Source organism: Thunnus maccoyii, chromosome 14 (assembly GCF_910596095.1).
Source record: "Thunnus maccoyii chromosome 14, fThuMac1.1, whole genome shotgun sequence".
In the NCBI taxonomy this organism is placed as follows: Eukaryota; Metazoa; Chordata; class Actinopteri; order Scombriformes; family Scombridae; genus Thunnus; species Thunnus maccoyii.
The window spans coordinates 24,639,704-24,650,723 of record NC_056546.1 but is presented as its reverse complement, the minus strand read 5'-3'; positions in this window follow the sequence as shown (position 1 = coordinate 24,650,723).

Sequence of the window (11,020 nt, the reverse complement as noted above, 5' to 3'; positions counted from 1 at the left end):
GATACTTGTCCATCTGATTTCTTTGATATTCTAAATGGTATTGGCTAAGAATTATCACTGTATTCACTGTATAAATTTGAGTTTTTACCTTTTTTTTGCTGCAGAATAGGATGGGTTGCCGTAAACCAAATTTTGACTTAATCTCCTCAGTGCCTCGATCATCATCTGCTGCTGGAACATTGAATCACTGAGCTGATTTTTGACCATGCGTGACCCTGAAGAACACAAATCGACAGGATTTTGGTTTTGAGTACCTGTGAACAATCTTCCTGCAATCTTCTGTTGGGCAGTGTGATGTAGACTAGACAAACCAATACTGTATAACTAATCTACTATAGCTAGTAAACAGTTCCAAGGTGCTTGTCAGAAGATAGTAAAGATACTGTACTTGTCAAATTCTGGTTGTACTTTGAATACCCTTTTGCTTTAGAAGTACAGAATCCTATTTGTTTAACTGATGAACTAGTTGTGTGAGTTCCTGAAGCCAGCAGCAAGAGCAGCCAGCTAAAGAAAAATCTTATTTTCAGCTTTATCCTATTCAAAGCTGTTATTCAGCATGCAGCAGTGGAGACCAATTAAATTACTGAAGCTATTAGTGAAATGTAATTAAGTACATTGTTTTGAGGTACTTGCACTTTTATTTTTATTTTATGCTACTTCTACTTCTGAGGGAAATATTGTACTTGTTCACTACATGACATTTATTTGATAGATATTGTTATTGATTGCATTGTAGGTTACAATTTTACAAAACAGATTATAAGATATGAAACATTGCTACAGACTTAAATACCCAGCAATATACACTCACTGGCCACTTTATTAGGTACACCTGTTCGACTGCTTGTAACACAAATATCTAATCAGCCAATCACATGGCAGCAACTCAGTGCATGTAGACATGGTCAAGACGATCTGCTGAAGTTCAAACCAAGACTGGGTAAGAAAGGTGATCTAAGTGATTTTGAAGCTGGCATGGTTGTTAGACGGGCTGATTTGAGTATTTCAGAAACTGCTGCTCTACTGGGATTTTCGTGCATAACCACCTCTAGGATTTACAAAGAATGGTCCAAAAAGGCGAAAATGCCTTGTTGATTATAGAGGTCAGAGGAGAATAGCTAGACTGGTTCAAGCTAACAGAAAGGCAACAGTAACTCAATCACTCATTTCAGCCAAGGTATGCAGAAGAGCATCTCTGAACGCACAACACGTCGAACCTTGAAGCAGATGGGCTACAGCAGCAGAAGACCACACTGGGTGCCACTCCTGTCAGCTAAGAACAGGAAACTGGGGCTACAATTGGCACGGGCTCACCAAAATTGGACAATAGGAGACTGGAAAAATGCTTCCTGGTCTGATGAGTCTCATTTTCTGCTGCAACATTCAGATGGTAAAGTCAGAATTTGGCGGAAACAACATGAAAGCATGGAGCCATCCTGCTTTGTGTCAATTCACTGTGGGATTTCAGGATAAAAAATATATTATACACAATGGACAAAGGATGTTCTATTCAGAATAATGTAAAAAGGAAACTGTCTGTTTCCAATCACTAATTCCACTTCTGACACATTCTAGAGAACCCAGGTAGCTGCACAAAAAGTCCACAACTTTTCAATGTGGAATTTGATGACATGATACACAAACATGCGGTGGCATACTCAGGTACTCAGGCATACTCATGTTATAAAAAGGTACATTTTGAAGCATGTCACATAAGTGCACAAACAATTTTAAGACTATTCATTGTAGAATTAAAAATTATAAAAACTATTTTAAAAAATTCATAAACACAAACACAATGTGTTATAGCTGCTCAGACTATTATAAAAATGAAACTGTCCTCTAAAAGTGACATATGACCTATTTGTTTGTGTTTCCTTTAAAAATGTGGCCTGTGATATATGAATATCATCTACTGGGATGTTCAAACAACCCAAATGTCATATGGTGCTGGGTTGAGTCAAGGAACATAATTACTCCACTGATAGCATTGGAACGTTGTGTGGGAGGTTAAAGGTGATCTTTGATGTATTAGAGTAATTATTGTGTGTTTTCAATCCAAAGTCTACGTTTTGAATTTGTCTTGATTCTCTTGGCATACAATCAAGACCATCAAGATCTACCATTTGGGTTGTTTAAACGTATGTTCAGCATTGTCATGATGCCATTTCTTTTATTGTATCCAGTATTAGAAAACATTTGTAAATGTTACATGAATGTTGCTTTTTATTTGTTCTGTATTTGAATAAATGCCATTGTTAGTGCCATTGTTTCCTCTAATTGTGGTTCTGCTTTGGAAACAGACACCACTCCTATGACCCCGGCACGAAATGTAATGACACCAAAACCCTACAACAAGACACTTAAAATACAAAAATAAACCACAATGAACTAAAACAGTAAGTGAAATCAGGTACTGAAAGCAAATCGAATGACTTAAGAGGTGACATAGAAAAGTTGCCTCCCCCAACTGGCAGAGCATGGTATGGTTCAGAGAAAGCGTGAGTGAAAGGTCTTGCAGGGTGATTTGTGTTTGTGTATTGATATACATTTTAGAGGGATTGTGTAGCAAAAAAAGGTGTTTTATATTCAAAGGGTCTTTATTCCATAGTGAAGCGTTCTTGAACTTTTTGTGCAGCTACCTGGTTCCTCTTGACTGTGTCAGAAGTGGAATGAGTGATTGGAAACAGACCATTTCCTTTTCATAATAGGCTGAATATGATACCTTGTTAATCTGTATAAAACATTTCAAGGCTCTGTATATTCAAATCCCATAGTGAATTCTCCCGAGTCATAACCTTCTTGGTGAGCCAGTGAAATTGATTTGGCATTTAGAACAATAGATAAATAGTGTATTTTTTCATTTCACTTTCTGAATCAAACCTTAATATTAATAGTTGACTGTAAAGTAAATGAAAGTGACAATGAAAAACCTCATTACCAATGTGTGCAGAAGGATGTAACAGCTGGTTTGACCACAGTCTTGTATCAGCGGTTCAGTATTGTTGCTGACCATGTCCGTCCCTTTATGACCTCAGTGTACCCATCTTCTAATGGCCACTTTCAGCAGGATATCACACCATGTCACATAAGCTCACATCATCTCAAACTGGTTTCTTGAACATGACAATGAGTTCACTGTACTAAAATGGCCTCCACAGTCACCAGATCTCAATCCAATAGAGCACCTTTGGGATGTGGTGGAACGAGAGATTGGCATCATTGATGTGCAGCCGACAAATATGCAGCAACTGTGTGATGCTATCATGTCAGTAGGGAAAAAGATATCTAAGGAATGTTTCCAGCACCTTGTTGAATCTATTTCACAAAGAACTAAGGCAGTTCTGAAGGAAAAAGGGGGTCCAACCCAGTACTTGCAAGGTGTACCCAATAAAGTGGCCGGTGAGTATATAAAGGAGTGAAAATTAGCTCCAACTACAACAGTAAAATGCTTCTTACACTGAATCAGTAATAATAGTCCAATAATCTGATGAGTACTCTTACTACTAATACATTAATTAGTTATGTACTTTTACTTAAGTACATTTTGAATGCAGGATTTGTAATGGAGTATCTTTACATACTGTTATTTCTACTATTACTTTAGAAATTTTAGGACGTATAAAAATCCTCTGCATAGAATAATCAGTTGTGTCGGACAGGTTTTTCCACAAAAGTTGTTTAATTACCATGTTTAAAATGGCATCTTCTCCTTCTACCTCTTTAAAAATCTGGCCCTCAATTTGCTCCAAATTACTTGTGATGTCACAAATCTTGCCCATAGGTATGCCCCTTAAACTCAGATTTAAAATGAGCACAGAGAAACTTTCCCTTTTCAGAAGATGAATATGAAAACAGCCTTTCGTTGTCAAACTCTGCACGTACATCATTCTGCACAGTACACGTTTTTGACTGGAGGGAGACTTTAAGTAAAGGATGTGAATGTTTCTTCCATCAATGACAGAAACGAATCTTTTCTAAATTATGGATTAGTTGCATTAGGTTGTAAATGTACAGTAAATTATCAATTTCGCTGCAATGTTCCTAGATTTAAATTTCTTCCAATATGTTACTCCATGCTGACTTGTTGGAATCATTGTATTAAATGCTTCACAGTATCTAATACAGTAAAGGGGAGGATGTTCTGTTTCAAAGAAGCATGGGAGAATACGCTCTCCATGAACCACCTTCCAACCAAGAGTTTTTTAGTTTTGTTTAGTTTTGAACCATATACGAACAAATCTCATATCTTGTGACAGGGCAATCCACAGTCTGTAGAGGGCAGTATGTGCCACATCTCTAATGCAGCTTTTTATCTCTGTGGCTTCTCAGCTCCACTACACTCTTACATTTGTGCTGTCTCTCCCTGAAAAAAATCCCTACTAGAGTTTTCACCTCACATACTGGCCTTAATAATGTCATATATAAATATCAGCAGTCTTCAAAATTTGTCTTAGAGTGCCACTGTGCCCAGGTTCAAAAATCCCTATGACACACCTCTATTTTTGGGACGGTATTGAAAATAAACTGTGTAGTCATTTTCGTTGTTACAGTCAACTTTTAACCCCAGTTTAGACTTGTTTTCTTGGCTCTGAACTTGCGATAATGCGATTGGTTCATCAAATAATGGGAATGAATACGCCAAATATTTATTCTGGGATGTTATTGTTATATAGCTCTGAGGTCACCACATGTCCCTACCATCATGCTCATCAGAGAAGGACAAGTTTAGAATGTTTAGACACGAAAAAGTGCCCCTTTCACCTCAGTTACACAAACTCCAAATTTGTTTGTTTCTCTTCCACTTTTAACATTATGAGTCTGCAATCATGGCTGTCCTTTTAAGGAAATCTTGTCTTGATAGATTCTAACTTAAAATCAGTTCCTGTTTTAAAACAATGTGGTCAAGCCTTCCAAGTGAAACTCTCATGCTCTCCTGATTCCTACATGTCATGATGCAGCTACTGAAATAGCATTTCCTTTATGGGGTTATTATATTCTGCAGAAAGCTTCCTGTGGAGGCGGAAGCAGACTGATGAACCTGGTGGCAAGAACCAAAGTCTTCTTGCTATTTGAGATTGGCTGGTGCCCCTCCCAAACAAGCTGTTCACTCACTGTAGATATTAGTTCAGCAGCCAAACCAGTAGGTGGACCATGATTTATGAAGCTGTCCAGGCTGCTTTACCTCTCTGTTTTATCTTAACTGTATATTTATTCCCTATATCTTCCTGTCTGGGTGAGGACAGCGGCAGAAATTACACACCTTTCAAAACACACACTGGCTCTGTGTTAATCCTTGTTTTTGGCTGGTGCTGGAAAACTACAATGAACAAGGATGGAGGAATTATAGTTAAAGGATAAGTTAAAGTCTGTCTTAAAACAACAGTCAGGTGCCCATATTAACACTGAAACAGGTTTTGCTTGCTGTAGTTGTTCCTCCTGTTCATACTGCCCATGAAAAGATCCCTTTCTGATACAACATAAGTGATGGGGAACAACAACTCCTCTTTGCAAAAATGCATTTCAAAGTTTATCCGAAGTTAAGAGGCTTTGGCTGTCTGCGTTAATGAAATCGATTAAAGTTAGAAGGTTAGTCTTAAAGTTAGTCTTTTTAGAACAGAATTCCCTCTTTGTGTTTCCCTGGACAGTGCACACGGGCATGTGAATACTAAATAGTGAACCTATTCTTAAAAGTCAAAGGTAAACTCATCCTGTGAGGCATGGGTTGAGTTTCAATACCATATGAACATTTTAATTTACCAGAAAATGTTCTTGGGTTTGGTCTTCATATCCCAGGAGTAACAGATAGCATTGGGACTTCTTGGATGGAAAAACCAGTAGATGAAGTAGTAATAAGTTAAATGACTTTCACATACTTTTCTCTGGTTGCCAAAACTTCCTGACTGTAATGTTGTATCTGGAAAACCCACCTGTCCACCCATCCATCTGCTACTAAGCACTAACTGGTAAAACAAGCCCTAAAAAAATTAGATAATTATATTTTTCATGTTCAGAATGTATGTTTATGCGATGCAGTGATCAGTCTAATGTAATGCTCTGATAAATTAGCATTCTCAGCCTAAAACACAGCAGGTCTCTTGGGCATGAATTTTCCCAAAGAGGAAAAACAACAGAAAGTCCGTCACTACTTATGAATCATCCAGCTAAAGATGAAAAAGTGAAAAAGAAACATTTGTAATATAATTAGTCATGTCATGCTGAGAGGAACTTGTATCTTGATAGTACTCTCTGAATTTCCAGGGGATTTTCCTTCAAGTCCAGCAGTATTTTCACTTCTAAATACAGCGTAGCATCTTAAGTTTATGAGTCATTTTCAGTCCCTTCAGTGTTATACCAAGTAACAATAGAACTGCTGATATTGCACAGTTTAAATATTGGATTTATTTTTGTTGTAAGATATTTTGTGACATCTTGATAGACAAGCTTTAAGGATAGACTGCTAGCGTCTGACATTTTGAGCAGGACCTAATGTTAGTAAAGCAACAAAGAGACATTATTCTGGCAAAGGTCATGGCAAAAGAGTAACATATAACTCAAAACAGAAGGGGGCCTAAAACTGACTCTTCTGGGACACCTCACATTAGAAATGTGAAGATAAAGTACAGTATGCAAAAAAGGGGGAGGCATAGAGTTTTATCTGAAAGATACAAATGCAACAAAGTTACACCATTAAACATACTGTAGGTTCAGATTTGTCTTAATACGATGTGAAGAATGTATTTCTGCACTGAATGAATGACTGAACGTGGATTTTTTCCTCCATCTTTTAATTTGGAGTCTGGCTAAGAAAGGGTCACTTCACATGATAGGAGGAGGCCCAAGATGGTTCAATTAAACAGAGTCTTGACTTTGATTACAGCTGTCTCTTCAGTGTGTTGCAGTTTTCTGCAAACAGATTAGAATTTCTCAAATAAGCAATTATCATGTATCTTGTGATAACAGCTGAGGGGGAAACCTTCTTTTTAGCACTTCAAAGTACCAAATAACTCTTCTAGGGACTGCTTTTGACGAAATCTGGTGAGTAATTATTTCACAGTGGGTGACTGAAGAACACAAGAGTGAAGAAATGAAAAGGCCTAAAGAATAAGCATTAACAAATGTCAGACTTTGGTTATATGTCTCTCTCTCACCTTGAGGAATGGGCTTGAATGAAGTTGCGTTTAGAGACTGAGAGAATTATAAATTACTACATTTCAGAGGCTGAAAGTAGTCCGACGTGTCAAGCTGTTCTACTGTGAAGTCAGACTGCTCCTTTGGTGCATGCAGGCAAAATCATTCCTCTGTGTTACCGTTCACAAGACAATAACTGCAGGAAATGGTGTGAGGACTGCTGCAAGGCACACTATGGTATTTGAGTCTTTCATGTTGCTAGGGCCCAAAACACACTTAAACATAAAGATGATTATCTTGATGACAAGAAGATTTCACACTACAACAGGAAGTATCACCTCTCCTACTAAAGTTATAACATTCAAAATAGTAACTATATGTTTGGTTTGATCCTGGACTTTTTTTTACATAGGGTTAAACAGTTTTAAGAACTTAAGGTGGAAGAATTCAGCAGATAATTGCAATGACAGCTTCATTTGTTTATTTATGTAGTCATATAGTTAGCTAGATGTGAATGGACTTTCAAGATGTTCAGTTCAATGGAAAGCTGCTATATATTAAGACCTTTTTAATAACCTACAATAATCCTCAAAGGAGTCAAGGTAAATACTGATTGGTTGTCAATAAGTCAGAATGCAACATATGACAGAGGCGGCACCTTATTCTCATACCTTTATGTGGTGTTTTAAACATCTGTTTGCAGACAAACTCCATCATCTCTGGGTCAGGCATATTGCTGGTCTAAAACTGGAACACACATGCACCATATCTCTACACTTTCAACAATCTGCATATTGATGATCAGCTGGATGATGACTGAGCTCACTGTCAGAAATGGCTTGATCTAGACTGTGGAATGCTATATGTGTGCTGTTAAAGCTCTAACCTTTTTAAACCACTAACAGTGCAAGATATTCAATGTTGTGATGTCATCAAAAAAGCTAGAGTGTGTCTTCTAACACATGAAGTATTACACAGAGCTCATATGGTGATTTTGATGTGATAGTGTTACAGAGGACAGCTTAGTCTGGGAGTGACTGCACTACTCATGGATTAAACACGGATCAAATCAGGACATTGCACATGGAGGGGAAAAAAAGTCACATTTTTATGCTGTACTGCAGGGACTGATGCATCCTCCTCCTCCAGATTCATGAGCTCATTACACATAAAGTGGCTCATGAAAAACACATTGTCCACCCTCTGAGGGGAGATAAAATAAGATGATATATTACCAACAAAGTTTTGAAAATATATTTTCTATCATTGTATCACGATAAGCTCCTCTCTCTCTTTTTATTCTTATTGGATGATCTGTTTGCTTTCACTCTATTCAAAAGGCAGATAGTACAAACACAAGCCAGCATGAATACAGTATGCCATCAAGATCTCTGCTGTATATTCAAAGGAGATGAGGAGGCCTGAGATGTCATGTAATACATAGCAACATGCTGTTTGTGACTGTAGTGATAGGAATCTTTTGAGTAGAATATAACTTTAAGTCTACCATGGTGGAAAATAAAGTCAAAAAACCATCTGGTGTCGGGTTTGACATTCCCACGCTGATGAATGCATGCTGTGCATGCTTTATGGGCAGAGCATGCGCACTAGGGACTTCTGCTGGCCAAACTGACTAACTTCCAGTTAGCTCTCTGCTAACTTGAATGGAGATAAAATACTTTAATCGTGCAACTCTGCTAGACTTTCCAAATGTTATCAGATGGATCAAATTCTGATAAAATAAGTCATTTTGCGGGGTTGTGACACTCAAAACATTGTTAGTTGCCAGAGGGACTCTATAGCGCCTCTCAGAGCACAAAGGCTCAAACTGGCTGAAGAGAGGATGGGAACGATCTGCCAAGATACTCCTTGCCTTCTTCTTCATCGTTTCTGTAAAAAGTTGAGTCAAGGGCTTTTAGGGTTTACCAACTATTCTGCTGGCCATTAACACAATCCTGGAAAGTTTATTCTTAGATCTACAGGTTAGGTGACCGTAACAGACAGGAAGCGGGAAAGATAAAACTCTCTCAACAAGAGTTTTGAACACCAGTTCTAAATTCTGCTAACACCGAGGTTGCTGAGTCTTCTGAGAAGATAGAAACACTGTGAGCATCTCTTGAAAATATACTCTGCTTTGTGGCTTTAATTTGTTCAGGTGCCATTAATTGTTTTCATATGACAAAGTTGTTCTCTTTCTCTGGAAGCCATGGCTTAAGAAAAAAATTACTGTCAATCAAGTGTTATTTAATAAAAGTACTTAATATCACATTCATCATGTAATATCAGGTTGATTCTGCAGCTTTCTCTATTTTTAAACATTGATTTTCAGCTGTTTCAAGATTCTGCAGCCTTATCTACTGACATCAGTAGGTGAAACATGGTTCAGTTAGAAACACAATGTGCATAATAATAATTGTGCTCGATGTTAATGTCATGGATTGATTAATGCATTCATTGCACTTCATAAAATGCTGTTACTATACTGTAATGTACTGAGCAAAATTATGTTGAAACGGGGTTGGTAGATGACAATAACCTCAGTATGTTCAAATTAAGCTACTGCATCTCTGTTACTCATGACCTTAGAAAATAGGTGGAATAAAATAAATAGATACATTTATACAGTTAGGAAACAACTACCTTGTAGCAAGCCTCCCATTGAACTACCCCAAAATGCCCCTCACACTTTCACTTATTTTGTTTTTACATAAAACCAACAAAATCCATAAAACCAACGCAAACCAAAAGTGAATCATATCTGTTTCTAATTTAGAAAAGCATACTGTTTATTTTATAATACTACAGTCAACATTACTTTCACAATAATCTATTTAGATTCTATACTTTGCATTTTCTCAGGGATTTGCTGTAATATAAATGTGAGCACACATAGTACTCCAGACTGCTAGGCACTGTGCTTATTTTAGACATTGCATAACAATGTTTCATAACCAAAATACTGAAAACAGACAGGATGCTCATTATTTGATAAAATCATTTCAAATTCAAATTCTATGCAGCAGCTCTCTGCAGTGATGCACAAGATATTAGATGCTACCCTGTCATCTCCAAACCCGCCCTCTTCTATAGGTCATACTTCTCGTTTGCTGTTCAAGCGGTTTTGATCACATGCATGCAGTGCTTCCTCCTCCATATGTCAGCTTCACATTTTCTCTGTGTGGTTTTGTCGGAGTTTTCTTTATAATAAAGAATATTATTTTGGAGACTTCACATACATGAAATCTGCAGTTTTCAAGTGATGCCATTCTCAACCTCGGCCTGTGTATAAAACAAAAACCTGGTTCATATGACAATGCTTCATAAACACGCTGGCACTGGCGGGAAGGCACTTAAGCTTTTAAATTAACTTTAAAACACATTGCAGGAAGAGGAAGAATAAACCTTCAAATTATAGAGGTCATACTGTGCTTGAGATATTCAAGATCAGATTTATGTCAGAAGAATAGGACTCCTCCTTCAGGATACTTAAACTTCTGAGAGAGAAATAAAGGCTACGATGTGAAAGTCTTCCAATTTAAAAGACCATGAAATATTATGAGGACGGACTGAGAAAGGACACCCATAAAGTCATGCTTTCTTTTCCCTGCCTGTCTCACTCTATGCTAAAAATTTCAGCTATGAGGAAAAACTACTCACACGAAGATGCACAGCTACTCTGGGAACACTGTGCTCGAAAGCCCATCGGCCTGTGAAAAATACTGTGTAGCATTATATGATGATTAAGAGGTATGACAAATCTGATGACTTTGTCAAGAAAGCAGAAGCACAACATTCAGTAAGGCTCATTATGACAACACTCAGTAAAATCTGAATATTCATATTACTAATAAGTGTTAAAGGCACTTTCATGTGTTTTAGTTTAGTTTTG